Source organism: Aquarana catesbeiana, linkage group LG04 (assembly GCF_042186555.1).
Source record: "Aquarana catesbeiana isolate 2022-GZ linkage group LG04, ASM4218655v1, whole genome shotgun sequence".
NCBI classification, from domain to species: domain Eukaryota; kingdom Metazoa; phylum Chordata; class Amphibia; order Anura; family Ranidae; genus Aquarana; species Aquarana catesbeiana.
The window spans coordinates 681977190-681994199 of record NC_133327.1 but is presented as its reverse complement, the minus strand read 5'-3'; the positions used below and the strand labels follow the sequence as shown (position 1 = coordinate 681994199).

Here is a 17010-nt window from a genome sequence, read left to right as displayed (position 1 = left end):
ATGCCCAAGTAATCCTACTGACCCAATGGGGCCTAGGACAAAGCCTGCCTCCTCTGTGCACACAGGGCCACTATTATAAATCATGGGACCTTATGCAGCCTACCTGACCATGCCTAAGTAACCCTACTGACCCAATGGGGCCCAGGACAAAGCCTGCCTCCTCTGTGCACACAGGGCCACTATTAGAAATCATGGGGCCCTGTGCAGCCTACATGATCTTCCCTGATAGGGGTTTAAGGCAATTCTACCAGACCCCATAAGGTCAGCATGAGGGCCCAGGCCCAGTAAAGGAGGACTGCTTGTAAACTCCCATCAGTAGCCCTGACCATAGCCCCAACCCTAAAACTATTTAATCTTCTGATATGAAACACATGCAGCGCTAAAAAATGTGCTTAAACATCTTATGTGATAAATGCTGAGTTACAAAACTTTAGGCAAATAAGTAAAAAATGTGATGAAATTAAACAAATAAACACATAAAGGAGAAAAAGTCCATAAATGTGTAGTGAATCCTATATAGGTCCACAGAAACTGGAGGTTCGTGGGTGTCCAAGGTATCAGACCCACGCATGGGATAAGAACTGAAGCAAGCTCTGTATGTAGGGGAGACACCTTGCATCCCAATCTTCCAAAATTCCAAATCAACACAGCAAACAATAGAAATAGATACCCTTACTAGAGGGGATGGACACAGTCACCGTACGTTGGAGTGTCATACGGGCTTGTGGGATCCACCGACCCCAGGGACGTCTGGTTGAAGAAATCTTAGCGGGGAGTCTCATCCGGGATGGCAGTCACTGTTTGGTGGTATGTAGATCCACAGCCAATCACGGTATCTCTCTCAGATGGAACGTCAGTTAGAGACTGAGGCTCAGCGAGGTCCCCATGGTGGAAGGAGGGAAGAACAAAAAAATCTCCACATAGGGCATGAATCCATAAAAAAAGCTTTTATTGAAAAGCTAAAAATGGCTCAGGGGTACTATACAATGGGTAAAATGTGATCACAAAAGGAGGAAACAAAGTAAAATCGCGTGGTATCAGAGCATTTCTAGGATATAGCAACCCGACATGTTTCGGACCATCGTCCTTCTACTGGGGCATAATCCTGAATGTCTCTACCACGCTCACTTAAATACATAAACAATTAAGCCAAATACTACTCAGCTGTATGAAACCTCGATGTTTGTATGGGCAACTACACAGGAATCACTGTCAGCTGTTATTCAACACAGGAATCACTGTCAGCTGTATTCAGCAGCTAATCAATGATCATCTCCGTGTAGTAACCTTCATTGAAGACAGTTCTGGGATAGACACACAGCGATCCTCCAATCCCAGTGCTCAGAGCGGAGTCACGTGACCGTGTCACTGCGTGTGACGTCATCGCGCACCGGACACCGCGCTCCAAGCCTCCTTTCGGAACCAGGAAGTACTGGGCTATGCAGCAGAGTGTATGCACCCACAACAGCCCAGGAGGACGGTCATAGCACATCAGTCCGGGGCGCTCACTGCGCTCGACTTCCGGTGTCCCCAGGGGGGGAATTGAGCAATCTGGATTGCATGAGGAAGGCCATAGACACATCTCTATACATAACTGCAACCCCAAGGCTCAATCCGGATATGGTTAATTGCATACATACAATAAATTGCATACATACATCTGTGTATATAAAATAAAGTCTAAATAATAAAAATGTACACATAAAAAAGAAGAAAAAATTTTCTTTGGAAAAAATATTTACAACAACACCTAAAAATGGGAGTACCTCTGTGGTGGTGTAAGACTATACCAAGTGGTCCTATAACCAGGTCCCATAAAGGTAACGCTAGTATATAAAAACATGTATTTGATATATAAAGGGCTTAGGACTTATTTATAAAGGCGTTAACATCCCATTCTACGTTCAACCCGTAAGGGAAATAGCTTTTTAATTGGTAAATCCAGAACGTTTCAAGTTGTGATAGCCCCCTAATCCGTGGACCCCCTCTCCATGATGGAATAAATTTGTCTATAATCTGAAATTTAGAGCCCTTAGGGTTCTTATTATGAAACTCCAAAAAATGGCGAGGGACGCTATCGTTGGTACGACCCTTTTTGATGGCAGTAATGTGTTCTGATGGTGCGCCCTACATACTGCATATTACAAGGGCACGTAATCAAATACACAATGTAACGTGTAGTGCATGTGACAAACGATTTTATCTGATAAATTGTGGAGCTAACGGCAGACTCGAAGCACACAGATCTATGATTATCACAAAGGTTGTGTGTGCACACATTACATTTTTTGCAGGGATAATATCCTTTGGTCTCCGGAAAGAAAGACGGTTTTGTAGGTGCCTCAATAACATTGTGGGAGATGAGATTCCGCAATGAAGGAGCCCCCTAAAAGTGACGCATGCCTTAGTGGGCAACACTGGACCCAAGACCGGGTCATTTCTCAGGATGTTCCAATGGCGGTTTAGAATTTGTTTACATTGTCTATGCTGTATGGAGAATTGAGTGAAAAGGGACCACTTAAATTTGTCATTAGGGATCAGTTTAGGTCGCACTGATGTCAGCGTCTTCTGATCGATCATCGAGACCCTTGGAATCTCTTGATCTATCTGGACAGATTGGTAGCCCTTTTCTAAGAACCGTTCTCTCAAAAACTGTGCTTGGTGTAAAAAATCAGCGGTGTTAGTACAGTTTCTACGAATGCGTAATAGTTGGCTACGAGGGACAGACTCCAGCCAAGGGCCATAATGGCAGCTGTCCGTGGAGATATAGCCATTCCTGTCCGTCGGCTTGAAAAAGGTGGTGGTTACGATCCGACGGTCAGAGATGGCAATCTCCAAATCTAAAAAGTGTATAGAAACGGTACTAAGTTCATAAGTAAGGGTGATGCCCCTGTCATTATGATTTAGAGTAGCCATAAAATCGTGAAGAGTTTCCTCATCATCTTTCCATAGGAGGAGGATGTCGTCTATATACCTGGCCCATAAACACAGCTCTGGTCTCTGTGCGGCCAGAGGGCCATAAAAAGGTTGGCGAGGCTGGGGGCAAATTTGGCCCCCATAGCCACGCCCTTTTTTTGCAAAAAGAACTGGTGGTGGTACCAAAAATAATTTGTTTGTGTCGCAAATCGTAGAAGTTCCATAATATAATGTTGTTGTGATACTGGAATGTTATTGCTAGTATTCAAAAAATGTTCCACAGCCGCCAGACCCAAACTGTGCGGGATGGAGGTATATAGTGCTGTAACGTCAGCCGTGACCAGAGTAGGGTTATCTTGATATTCTATACCCTCCAACTTGCGGATTGTGTCCCCTGTGTCTCTAAGGTAAGATGGAACCTTTGATACAAGGGGTTGAAGAAAGTAATCTATGTAGCGGCCGACTCTAGACGTAACAGAGTCGATACCGCTTATGATCGGTCTACCGGGGGGTTTCGTGCTGTTTTTATGTACCGTGGGGAGATAGTACATCACTGGGATACGGGGTCCTGCAGGAACTAAATAGTCTTTCTCTTTTTTAGTGAGAATTCCCTGTTGGAAACCCCTGTTCACTAGGTCTACTAACTTCTTCTTAAATTCCCTAGTCGGGTCTTGAGGGAGGGGTATGTATGTCTTTTCATCACTGAGAATATGGCACATTTCTTTATGGTAGTCTTCCTTGTCCAGAATAACCAGCGGGGTGGATCACTATATCCTTGCGTTCGCAAAGCGATTTTAGGCCTATTTTAATATTGGGATGATCAAAGGTGCGTTTGAGGGGTAATCCATCGAGGTCTTTAAGTACTAGGTCACAAAAGACCTTGATGGAAGGTGCCGTAGCATTAGGGGGATTAAATAAAGAAGGGTTGGCTAGCCCCGTATGAAGGGCTATTGGGCTTTGGGATGAATCGTTTGCATTGGTAGTACTTGCAACACCCCTAGGGTTGGTCCAAGAAATGTCGCTGTACATTAAGTTTCCTTTTAAACTTCTGGACATCAATAAAGGTGTCAAACTTGTTCAACTTTTTAGAGGGAGCAAATTTGAGGCCCTTGTCCAGTACATATAGCTCGGCGTTGGAAAATGATTTTTGACTGAGGTTAAAAATGCCACTTGTATTTATTGTCGTTTTCTTTTTCCTGGCCCTCCAACCTCCTCTGGAGCCTCGTTTCCGTCTGTTCTTCTTTTGGGCCCAGATGGTCCCCGGGGAAAATCCTCATAGTGTGGAGGATCTGGGTATGGCTGGTTATAAGTGTATGGTGATCTGTCTAGTTGATAATGATCCCTAGTGTGAGGCTCACTTCTCAATGGTGAAAACCTATAAGTGTGGATGGGAGTGCGGTAGGTGTGATAAGGTTCTGAGTGATCCCTCAGGTGATAATTACGTTGGGGGGATCTATTGTAAGTGTAGGGGGGTCCGTTATAAGCGTATGTATTAGACCATCCTGTAGCCCTACTATGTCCATGGGGATTATTTCTACCTCTCTGGGTGTTCACCCTTCCCCTACTGGAATGTTGGTCTGAGGATTTAGTATGGTTGTTCGGGGTAGTGGGGGGATGGACATTCCTACGTGTGGTAACCTGACTGGGATGTGTCCCCGAGGTTATGGGTACCGTTCCACTGCTTGTACTTGCAGCGGCGGTGTCCATCTCTGTCGGGCTAGAAGTCCCGGCGGAGGCGTCACCATCTTTCTTTTGCCAATTAAACACAAGATGGCTCCTGTAGTCATTGCCGTCACAAGTGTATTTTTTCTGCTTTTTGGTCTTTTGTTCCCTTTCCTCTTTTTCTAGGTGGTTTCTAAGATTGGCTGAGAGAGACAGATACTCTGATGTAGCTTTGTAAGGAAGGAGTTTCTCTTTTAGTTCTTTAATCTCTCTATCGATCAGTGCTAGTCTGTTTCTCTTTTTATCTGTCAAAAAGCATAAAAGGTTAACCCCTGCTTCATTAAAATAATGGTACCAAGCTTCGCTATCAACTTCGTCCTGTTGTGGGTGAATATCCCACCTCAGGCCTCTGGGGACCATGCGCACCTTGGAGTATTGTTCCAGGAACGCAATGTCCCAGAGGAGATGGATTTCAGAGACCATCAGATTTTTGAGGCGCATAAATAAGCCCCCTATTTCTGTGTTGGTGTTAAGAACAACAAAAACCCCTTCTGTACTAATAGAATGGGCAGTGCGATACTCAAAGACATCCATGTCTGCATGTGAATTGAAAAGGAGTATTGGCAGCAACTATAAACCAAAACAGTGAACTTTTACAAATACCAAGTAAAAAAACGTAAACCAACTAACTACGATACAACTCAACTTAAGACGGCAAAATGGTAGGACAGTTTTGAGCCACAATATAACAAGGGCAACATATTTATTGCTGAAATAAAATGAACCAAGTACCCCTAGATAAAATAAAAATATGATATTTTTACTGGAAGCAGCAGAGGAATAGATGCACTGCTTTGCCTCACACACATTGGCCTGACACTGGGGAGGTTATCTTCGGGGGTCTTAGTTCTGGTGTTATTTGGTAGACCTGGGCTTGTGGTTCTCTTCTCTCTAGGTAAACCTGTCAGATCCTATAACGCACCAGTGGCTGACGTGGAGAGACCGCATCTAATGTTTTCACCACATTTCTGCTCCTTCTCCGACCCGTTTCCCATCAACGTCTCCTGTGAGGGAATTCGGCTGAGCGGATGGCCGCAGACCAGTGACGCGTAATGCCTGAGAGATGGAGAGAGAATGTGCGTGAGCGAGCTGGGCCCACAGCCCACGTTATAATACCTCTGAATCATCGTGATGAATAATTTATATCTTTCAAATTAACCCCTCCCAGCCCAGGACACAGATACAGTGCCTTGAAAAAGTATTCATACCCCTTGACATTTTCCACATGTCATGTTACAACCAAAAACCTAAATGTATTTTATTAGGATTTTATGTGATGGACCAACACAAAGTGGCTCATAATTGTGAAGTAGAAGGAAAATAAATATGTGAAAAATGTGGCGTGCATTTGTATTCAGCCCCCTTTACTCTGATACACCTAACTAAAATCCAGTGGAACCAATTGCCTTCAGAAGTCACTCGTGACGGGAGTCACTTTGGGTGGGGGGGTTTGTGGAACTCAGCTTACCTTGGAGAGCTCTGAAAACTCTGTGTCCAGCTTCCCCGGCCCCTCTTATGTGTAAATCACCCTGTGTCCATTAGGGGCACAGGGTGACCGAGAACTTCAGTCTGATCTGTGCCAGTCAGATTCATTGTACAGCCACACTGGAATGTTGTATATATGTGTATATTGTGTGTTGTCTCATGCTGTTGTGGACTCTTTGCTGGACTCTTTGTGGACTCTCTGTGGAAGGGGGGGGGGGGATCCTCCAACCGCTCTCCCTGCTGATAAGACTGTTTACTGATGAGAAATTTGAATACACCTGACCTGTGTGTCTATTGTTATTGGACAGTTTACCCCGCCCTGAATCCAAGGAGGGGGGGGGGGGGGTTATCTATGAGTTATATATCTGTTGTAACATGTGCTTGAATAAAGGGAGTTTTGATGTTTTTCACCCTACACTGAGCTACGGCTGGTGACTGGGTGGGCTAAAGGGTTTTGGATAGTGCTGGTTCTGGACAGAGGAAGCATTTACGGCAGACATAGTCCTGTTGAGGACAGGGGTTCGTCACACACCTAATTAGTAAAAAGAGTCCACCTGTGTGTAATTTAATCTCAGTATAAATACAGCTGTTCTGTGAAGCCCTCGGAACTTGTTCACGCAGAGAACCTAAGTGAACAAACAGCATCATGAAGGCCAAGGAACACACCAGACAGGTCAGGGAAAAAGTTGTGGAGAAGATTAAAGCAGTGTTAGGTTATGAAAAAATATCCTAAAATTTGAGCATCACACGGAGCTCTGTTCAATCCATCATCCGAAAATGGAAAGAGTATGGCACAACTGCAAACCTACCAAGACATGGCCGTCCACCTAAACTGACAGGCCGGGCAAGGAGAGCATTCATCAGAGAAGAGCCAAGAGGTCCATGGTAACTCTGGAGGAGCTGCAGAGATCCACAGCTCAGGTGGGAGAATCTGTCCACAGGACAACTATTAGTCGTGTTCTCCACAAATCTGGCCTTTATGGAAGAGTGACAAGAAGAAAGACATTGGTGAAAGAAAGCCATAAGAAGTCCTGTTTGCAGTTTGTGAGAAGCCATGTGGGGGACACAGCAAACATGTGGAAAAAGGTGATCTGGTCAAATGAGACCAAAATCGAACATTTTGACCTAAAAAAAAACACTATGTGTGGCGGAAAACTAACACTGCACATCACCCTGAACACACCATCCCCACCGTGAAACATGGTGGTAGCAGGATCATGTTGTGGGGATGCTTTTCTTCAGCAGGAACAGGGAAGCTGGTCAGACTTGATGGGAAGATGGATGGAGCCAGTCTGCAAAAGACTTGAGAGACTTGGTTCACCTTCCAGCAGGACAACGACCCTAAACATCCAGCCAGAGCCACAATGAAATGGTTTAGATCAAAGCATGCTCATGTGTTAGAATGGCCCAGTCAAAGTCCAGACCTAAATCCAATTGAAAATCTGTGGCAAGACTTGAAAATTGCTGTTCACAGACGCTCTCCATCCAATCTGACAGGGCTTGAGATATTTTGCAAAGAAGAATGGGCAGAAATGTCCCTCTCTAGATGTGCAAAGCTGGTAGAGACATCCCCAAAAAGACTTGCAGCTGTAATTGCAGAGAAAGGAGGTTCTACAAAGTATTGACTCCGGGGGGCGTCATACAAATGCCCCCCACGCTTTTCACATATTTATTTATAAAAAAAATATATAAAACCATTTATCATTTTTCTTTCACTTCACAATTATGTGCCACTTTGTGTTGGTCTATCATAAAAAATTCCAATGAAATACATTTACATTTCTGGTTGCAACATGACAAAATGTGGAACCTTTCAGGGGGTATGAATACTTTTTCAAGGCACTGTATATGTCAGGGGCTTGTCTACAGCATTAGATAATTCAGGTAGTGATTCCACAGAAAAAAAGAAATATGTATGTGTATCTATAGACACCTACTAAATGCCATTTGGATCACCATTTTATAAAAGATGTAGTCAGAGCCTCAGAAAGAACTTACACTCTAATGTCCCCATCACAATCACACACTATTATTATTATAATACATTTATATAGCTCTGACATACACTGCAGTGCTGTACAGAGATCACTGACTCGCCACATTAGTCTCTGCACCAGAGGAACTTACACTCTAATGTCTCTAATGTCCCCCACAGTCATATACAGTGGAACCTTGGATTAGGAGCATAATCCGTTCCAGGAGAATGCTTGTAATCCAAAGCACTCGCATATCAAAGCGAGTTTCACCATAGAAGTCAATGGAAACAAAGATAATTTGTTTCCACATTGACGTCTAATTGCATGCAATACCGCCAGAGGTGGGGGCGGGGGCGCCGGAGAGACTCGGAAATACTCAGAGACCGCTCAGATGCACTCGGAAGCCCTCAGAAAAGCTCAGAAACACTGGGGAACAAAGTATTTCCGAGTGTTTCCGAGTATTTCCTAGTGTTTCTGAGTATTTCTGAATGGCTCCGAGTGTCACCGGCGCCCCCGCACCTCTGGCAACTTTCACACCGCAGAGGCTTGAATCCTGAGACAACACAAATTAACAAAAATCTGCAGGGGATCAAATAATTATTTTCGCCACGGTATACCACAGTGTTGCACAGGGAGCCCTGAGCCGGTCTCCTCCAGTCTCTGCACCAGAGGAGCTTACACTCTAATGTCACCTGCACCACGAACAGTTTTAAGCTAAAGCTGATTAATCTGCCATATTTAATTGGAAGGAGAACCAACGCAAATGATACAAACTCCATGTCTACAGGGTCACTGCAAGGTTAATGCAGTAACCCCGGCGCCATTATCCCGCGTGCCATATACTGGGACTGTAAATATAATTGAAGTTAATGAGAAATGGCCTTCGTCCAGTGGAGTGTTTTACAATATACTGTATTGTGAATGTGTTGCACATGTCAGATGCTGGTGGCTATGGTGGGATCCGTGCAGCCTGATGCCCCCCCCCCTTCCCCCAACACACCTGTAAATAATCCGTACCCCTCCCTACGCGATACAGCGGGAGCCCAGCCCCGCCGCTGTTTGCAGCACGCTCCATGTTAATGCGGATTTATGGCTTTGCGTTACCCTTCCAAGGAGAGACAGAAATCTCCTCTCTCAGCACCGGGCTGGCCAAGGCCTGTTTTGTTTCTTATCACAGGACAATAAAATCCTTTTATGTCCTTCATATTGCTGAGGCTTTGCAGTCTGCCGTTTTAGATTTAGCTCTCTCCTTCATGACGCTCGGCCTGCAGTCCCAGAACTTCATTGTCCCCACCGTGACCCCCGCAGGGGTTATTGTAGGACAGACGAATTTGGAATAAAATAAAGGATAAAGGATAAAGGATGTTCCCCAAGGACGATTCCCCCCCCCCACCCCCACTACAAATGTCTAAAGGCAGCAATTACAAGCGATTTAATTGCTATAGTCGCTGGTGATTTGTCGCTAACATGTGATTTGTTGCTCCTACAGGTAATAAAATGGGTTAAAAAAATGTCACTAACATGCCAAAATCTGCATTTTTTTTTCTAGAAATTACTTTAAACCACAAAACATTTATACATTTTCTGAAAGCAAAGGCCTTGAAGAATAAAGGATGACGGTTGCAATTTTTTATGTTGCACAATATATTCACAGCCATTTATCAAACTCAGGGCTTTCGTTTAGCAGGAATGCAGGAGGGCACCTCCAGTATGGCGAGGGGTGCTGGGGTGTGCTGGAGGGTTCGTTGATGCTGGCTGCTGCTAGACATGTGCACTGCCAAAAAATTTGTTCTATATATTCGGAATGTATAATGCGCTAATATTGACCTCCCAATATAACACGGTGTGATCTCTTAATGATTAATCAGTGAATCATGTGCAAAATAATCAAATGGAGAGTATTATAAATGACATAACATCCTTCACCATAACAAAATCCTATAACTAAATATCAATGTGATAATAAATTATTGAACAGAATTAAAAAGAGAAAAATAAAGATGAGATATATTAATGTGATGAACCACAGTGCACAGGTATCTCAATAGGACAGCATACTGCTGTGAAAAAATATAACGTCTTTGGTGATTTGATGAATATAGATGGGTTTCAATGAGTAATCCCAAGTGATAGCTGGCTTGCTCAAATATTCATCTGCTCATTAGCATGGGCTGGCTTCTGGCTTTCAAAGAACCTCCGCAGTATAAAACAACACAAAAAAAGACCATTGCGCAGGCAGTGTGATATGTAATCCCTATAAACTAAGGGTAAAAATTCACTCACACTTTTCAGCAGAATAAATTGCATATGGTAAGGTCAGTTGCATACAGCTAACAGCTGGGATCTCCTCATACGCCAACAGTGTACACACAGCACTGCACTGCTCGCGGTCGGGAGGAGCCAGTGATGAGCAGTGCTGTGCGTACACTTTTGACGTGTGAGGAGATCCCAACTGTTAGCTGTATGCAACTGACCTTACCATATGCAATTTATTCTGCTGAAAAGTGTGAGTGAATTTTTACCCTTAGTTTATAGGGATTACATATCACACTGCCTGCGCAATGGTCTTTTTTTTGTGCTGTTTCATACTGCGGAGCAAGCCAGCTATCACTGGGGATTACTCATTGAAACCTGTCTATATTCATCAATCACCAAAGACGTTATATTTTTTCACAGCAGTATGCTGTCCTATTGAGATACCTATGCACTGTGGTTCATCACATTAATATATCTCATCTTTACTTTTCTCTTTTTAATTGTGTTCAATAATTTATTATCACATTGCTATTTAGTTATAGGATTTTGTTATGGTGAAGGATGTTATGTTATTTATAATAGGCTCCTTTTGATTATTTTGCACATGATTCACTGATTAATCATTAAGAGATCACACCGTGTTATATTGGGAGGTTAATATTAGCGCATTATACATTCTGAATATATACAACACTTTTTGTGTGATATCAGTTCACATACACAATAATTGCAGCTATATTATTTGGTCATCTTCTAGCATTTGTCACTTATTTATTTATTTACTAGTTAATATCAGCATTTAGTAGACATGTGCATTCGTTTTCGTCCGAATGCATTTTCGTCCGAATTTCAGGTATTTTCGTTATCGTTTTAACAAACGATAACGAAAGTGCAGAATCCGAAAAACGAAAGATCCGACATAAACAAATGCTTTATTTTCGTTTTCGTTGCTACAACAGTTCGATATAGATAGGAGATTCGACATGATGATGACAATAACAATCTGTGTCCATCAAACCTGTGATCGAATGTGCCTAACCTTAACTCTATCAGTCCAAGATTATTCTACATAGAGAGAAAAGATTCGACATAGAGAGAAAAGATTCGACGTAGGGGAGAAAAGATTCGACGTAGGGGAAAAAAGATTCGACGTAGGGGAGAAAAGATAAACAAAAATAATGATGATGATGAATGTTATTGGCTGATTGTAACCAAAGAGGAGGAGCAGTAAAATAGCTAGGACTAAGTACACACGTACTTTGGCTTATGGTGTCTGTTGAAAGTTCTGAGAAGATTCGACGGAGCAGGTAAACTATATGGCATCGTACAGTTTAGCTGCTCCGTCGAATCTTCTTTGAACATTCGACAGACACCATAAGCCTTCAATGACAGATTCAACCTTAATTTAGATTTTCGGACGAATGCAATTTTTAACGAAAAACGAAATAAATAAAAACGAATTTCGGGAGTAACTAAATAAATTTATTTTTCAGACGAAAACGAAATTCCAAAACGAAATATTTCAGTGTGCACATGTCTAGCATTTAGTACACTTTTTAGAAAAAATATGTTCGTTTTCGTTTCATTAGTTTTTTTTTTTTTTCATTTTTCTGGTCATGCGTTATGATCGCAATTTGTAAATTCGTACATTCATACATTTGTAAATTCGTACATTCGTAAATTTGTAAATTTTGTAAATTCGTAAATTCATAAATTCGTACATTCATAAATTAGAAAATTTGTATATTCGTAAATTCACACATTCGTAAATTAGAAAATTCGGAAATTTGGAAATTCGAAATTAGAAAATCAGAAAATTCCAAAATCTGAAATAGTAACTAACTATTATATTAGGTATAAGTATTGTAATTTCCTTTCAAATTTGGCTGTTAGTGACTGTAACGAATACGAATTTATCCGAAGTTATGAATTATCCGAAATAACGAATGCTGCATCTAAACAAATGGAACAGATCAAATTAATAATTAATAATAATAAAAAGTTTTTATTATTATTATTATTGTTATTTATTATTATTAATTCATTACGTTCCATTCGTTTAAATGCGGCATTCGTTATTTCGGATAATTTATAACGGATAAATTTGCATTTGGTACATTCACCAACAGCCAAATTTGAAAGGAAATTACAATACCTATAATTTAATAGTTAGTAATAGTTACGTTATTATTAGGTAATTATTTATTTATTTCAGATATCCGAATTTACAAATTTCCAAATTACGAATGTAGGAATGTACGAATGCACAAATTTTCGAATTTACGAATATTCGGAAAAATTTGTTAACTTGGATATTTCGGAATTAACAAATTTGTTAAAATTCCTTAAAAACAAATTCGGAACGAAACGGATTGCACATGTCTAGCTGCTGCTGGGGGGGCTGATCTATTGTTGAGGGAGGGGGCTATTGTTGCTAGGTATAGGGGTGTTATGTTGCTGGGAGGGATCTACTGTTGAGGGGAGGGGTCTGTTGCTGCTGGCTGCAGGAGGGTCTATTAATGCTGGCTGCTGGGAGATCTATTGTTGCTTCTGGGGCCTTTTGTTCATGAGGTAGATCTGGTGTTGCTGGGGAGGGAGGGGGGTAAAACGGTCCCAGTCTCCCCCGAAGGAACTACCGAAAAGTGATCAGGCAGCTGTAGAACTGCCCTGATCACTTTTGCCAAACAGCCAATCACAGACTGCAAAAAATGATACCAAGCTCATGGGTTTCTCAAATGGCCCTCCACTTTTCCCTGGGGTGCCACAAGCACGAGGATGAGAGGACTCTGTGGTGATGGAGGACTCTGATGTGATTGGGGGCTCTCATATATAGAGAGAATTCTGTAATGGGGTACTGATCTATAGCGTGGACTTTGATGTGATGATTGTGAAATGAAGGGGGGGGAACCTCCGATGTGATGGGGGCATTTGATGTGATGTGGGGGTTCTCATGTATAGAGGGGACTCTGACTCTGTCAAGGGAGTTTTGATGTATGGGGGGGACTTTAATGCGATGAGAATATTGTGACATAAAAGGGGACCTCTGATGTGATGGAGGCCTATGATGTATTCGGGGAGGCCTATGATATGAATTGGGCTTTTTAATGTATGGAGGGAACTCCTCTGACTTTGTCATGGGATACTCTGACTTATAGGGGGGATTTTGATGTGGTGGGGAGACTCTGACATGAAGAGAGGACCTCTGATGTGATGATGTATTGGGAGGGGGGGCCTCTGATATGAAGGGGGGTTTTGATGTATGAAGGGAACTCCTCTGACTTTGTCATGGGATACTCTGACTTATAGGGGAGACTTTGATGTGATGGGGAGACTCTGACATGAAGAGAGGACCTCTGATGTGATGGAGGCCTATGATCTATTGGGGGGGCCTCTGATATGAAGGTGATTTTGATGTATGGAGGGAACTCCTCCGACTTTGTCATGGGATACTCTGAATTATAGGGGGACTTTGATGTGATGGGGAGACTTTGACATGAAGAGAGGACCTCTGATGTGATGGAGGCCTATGACGTATTGGGGGGCCTCTGATATGAAGGTGGTTTTGATGTATGGAGGGAACTCCTCCGATTTTGTCATGGGATACTCTGACTTATAGGGAGGACTTTGAGGTGATGAGGAGTGTCATGGAAATTCCACTATACGCTGTGCGTAATCCATGTCACTTTCAGCCTTTCGGTATAATGCATCTTAATACGACCCTGTTTCCTGTATCTTCCCAAGTAACACAGACATGACCACCATCCTCACATCCTTAGCTCCACCAACCGACTGATCGTGGGAGCAATCTTTATTTATATAACGATAGAGCTTGGTTGCTTCACAAATCAGCCAATCAAGCACAGGCAAACAGGAGGAGTTATACAAATCTCAACCAATGAACAATGGCTAGGGGAGTCTTGTGGGGGTGTCTGGGCAGGGGCAGTGTGTATGATTTCCCGCCCCCTGTCTCTGTCTGTAAACAATCATCTTCAGCTAGATAAAGAACATTTGTATTGGGGGGCCTCTGATATGAAGGGGAGGGTTGATGTTTGGAGGGAACTCTGACTTTGTCATGGGATACTCTGACTTATAGGGGGGACTTTGATATGTTGGGGAGACTCTGACATGAAGGGGGGACCTTTGACGTAATGAGGGGCCTCTGATGTGATGGAGGCCTCTGATATGAAGGGGGGCTCTGATGTGATGGGATAATCTCTAATGGGAATCATCCCAGACTGAGGAGCCTCAAAATTTTGTATACTTAGGCGTGCTATGACCAAAAAAGTTTGAGAAATGTTGGTATAGTGTATGGGCAGCCTAAGTGATTGCACAGATACAGTCAGGTCCATAAATATTGGGACATCGACACAATTCTAATCTTTTTGGCTCTATACACCACCACAATGGATTTGAAATGAAACGAACAAGATGTGCGTTCACTGCAGACTTTCAGCTTTAATTTGAGGGTATTTACATCCAAATCAGGTGAATGGTGTAAGAATTTCAACAGGGACCAAAAGTAATGGGACAGATTAACAATCATCCATAAAACTTTCACTTTTTAATACTTGGTTGCAAATCCTTTGCAGTCAATTACAGCCTGAAGTCTGGAACGCATAGACATCACCAGATGTTGGGTTTCATCCCTGGTGATGCTCTGCCAGGCCTTTACTGCAACTGTCTTCAGTTCATGCTTGTTCTTGGGGCATTTTCCCCTCAGTTTTGTCATCAGCAAGTGAAATGCATGCTCAATTGGATTCAGGTCAGGTGATTGACTTGGCCATTGCATAACATTCCACTTCTTTCCCTTAAAAAACTCTTTGGTTGTTTTCGCAGTATGCTTTGGGTCATTGGTCATCTGCACTGTGAAGCGCTGTCCAATGAGTTCTGAAGCATTTTGCTGAATATGAGCAGATAATATTGCCCGAAACACTTCAGAATTCATCCTGCTGCTTTTGTCAGCAGTCACATCATCAATAAATACAAGAGAACCCGTTCAATTGGCAGCCATACATGCCCACGCCATGACACTCCCACCACCATGCTTCACTGATGAGGTGGTATGCTTTGGATCATGAGCAGTTCCTTTCCTTCTCCATACTCTTCTCTTCCCATCACTCTGGTACAAGTTGATCTTGGTCTCATCTGTCCATAGGATGTTGTTCCAGAACTGTGAAGGCTTTTTTAGATGTTGTTTGGCAAACTCTAATCTGGCCTTCCTGTTTTTGAGGCTCACCAATGGTTTACATCTTGTGGTGAACCCTCTGTATTTACTCTGGTGAAGTCTTCTCTTGATTGTTGACTTTGACACACATACACCTACCTCCTGGAGAGTGTTCTTGATCTGGCCAACTGTTGTGAAGGGTGTTTTCTTCACCAGGGAAAGAATTCTTCGGTCATCCAACACAGTTGTTTTCTGTGGTCTTCCGGGTCTTTTGGTGTTGCTGAGCTCACCGGTGCGTTCTTTCTTTTTAAGCATGTTCCAAACAGTTGATTTGGCCACACCTAATGTTTTTGCTATCTCTCTAATGGGTTTGTTTTGTTTTTTCAGCCTAATGATGGCTTGTTTCACTGTTAGTGACAGCTCTTTGGATCTCATATTGAGAGTTGACAGCAACAGATTCTAAATGCAAAAAGCACACTTGAAATGAACTCTGGACCTTTTATCTGCTCCTTGTAAATGGGATAATGAGGGAATAACACACACCTGGTCATGGAACAGCTGAGTAGACAATTGTCCCATTACGTTTGGTCCCTTAAAAAGTGGGAGGCACATATACAAACCGTTGTAATTCCTACACCGTTCACCTGATTTGGATGTAAATACCCTCAAATTAAAGATGAAAGTCTGCAGTTAAAGCACATCTTGTTTGTTTCATTTCAATTCCATTGTGGTGGTGAATAGAGCCAAAAAGATTAGAATTGTGTAGATGTCCCAATATTTATGGACCTGACTGTATATACGAAGACACAGTTCCTCCTAGACATGTGCACTGATAAAAAATGTGTTCATTTTTGTTTCATTAGTTTTTTTTTGCTTTTTTCGGAAATTCAAAAATTCGTAAATTCAAAAATTCGAAAATTCAGATTTTCAAATTTCTGAATTTCGAATTTCCAAATTTTTGGAATTCAGAAATTCAAAAATTCGAAAATCCGAAAATTCAAAATTTAGAAATGTGAAAATCCGAATTTTCAGATTTCTGAATTTCCAAATTCCGAATTTTAGAATTTCTGAAAAAAGCAAAAAAACTAATGAAACGATAAACAAAAAAATTTTTGTCAGTGCACATGGAGTTTCCTTTCAAATTGGGCTGTTTGTGAATGTAACGAATACAGATTTATCTGAATTTACAAATTATCCGAAATAACGAATGGAATGGAACAAATTAATAATAAATAATAATAATAAAAAGGGTTTATTATTATTATTAATTATTTGTTACTATTAGATTGTTATTAGATCATTACGTTCCATTCGTTTAGATATGGCATTCGTTATTTCAGATAATTTGTAACTTCGGATAAATTTGTATTTGTTATGTTCACAAACAGCCAAATTTGAAAGAAAATTCCAATACCTATAATTTAATATTTATTATTAGTTATTATTTCAGATTTTTGGGCTTTCAAAATTTTCAGATTTTCATTCTTTTAA

General features: G+C 41.8%; 1 protein-coding gene across 7 annotated transcripts in view; it reads left to right on the top strand.

Moving 5' to 3' along the window:
- Positions 1-17010, top strand: part of MDGA1 (MAM domain containing glycosylphosphatidylinositol anchor 1) — a 435025-nt gene that overhangs the window by 333225 nt on the left and 84790 nt on the right. The gene's annotated exons all lie outside the window — the stretch shown is intronic.